Here is an 815-nt window from a genome sequence, read left to right on the forward strand (position 1 = left end):
TAGTGGGTGCTTTTACGTGCCACCTGCACGAAGGCCAGTCAGGCGGTACTGGCAACGGCCACGCTCAAAATGGTGTATTTTATGTGCCACCCGCACAAGAGCCAGTCCAGGGGCACTGGCAACAATGTGTGTATATATATATATATATATAACCAGTCATTACCTGCAAACAAGTCTGGCTTGGTAACCTGTACCATGCTTTGGTTAATTGTTTTATGTAGTCACAAACAGACAAAGACACCCTCTTGATTCTCCCACCCCTTGACCCAGTGGCATTTCCAGTGTATGATATCTAGGGTGAGAGATAGAGATAGAGAGAGAGCTGTACCAGCACTCAGCTGGTGCTTATTTTCATTGAGTAGACTGGAGTAACATGAAATTAAGTGCCTTGCTCAAGGATACATGTTGCCCAGTCCAGGAATTGAACCCATTGCATTATGATCGCAAACTGATTATCCAAACAACTAATGTATATATGTATGTATATATCTGTCTATCTTTATGTGACTGTCTGTCTATATCCATCCATCTATATATATATATATATATATATAAATATATAGATATCATCATCATCATCATTTAACGTCCGCTTTCCATGCTAGCATGGGTTGGACGACTTGACTGAGGACTGGTGAAACCAGATGGCAACACCAGGCTCCAATCTAAATTTGGCAGAGTTTCTACAGCTGGATGCCCTTCCTAACGCCAACCACTCAGAGAGTGTAGTAGGTGCTTTTACGTGTCACCTGCACGAAGGCCAGTCAGGCGATACTGGCAACGGCCACGCTCGAAATGGTGTCTTTTATGTGCCA

General features: G+C 43.4%; 1 protein-coding gene across 4 annotated transcripts in view; it reads left to right on the forward strand.

The window, feature by feature from the left end:
• Positions 1 to 815, forward strand: part of LOC106875332 (STAM-binding protein) — a 29414-nt gene that overhangs the window by 14857 nt on the left and 13742 nt on the right. The gene's annotated exons all lie outside the window — the stretch shown is intronic.

Source organism: Octopus bimaculoides, chromosome 2, assembly GCF_001194135.2.
Source record: "Octopus bimaculoides isolate UCB-OBI-ISO-001 chromosome 2, ASM119413v2, whole genome shotgun sequence".
Lineage (NCBI taxonomy): Eukaryota > Metazoa > Mollusca > Cephalopoda > Octopoda > Octopodidae > Octopus > Octopus bimaculoides.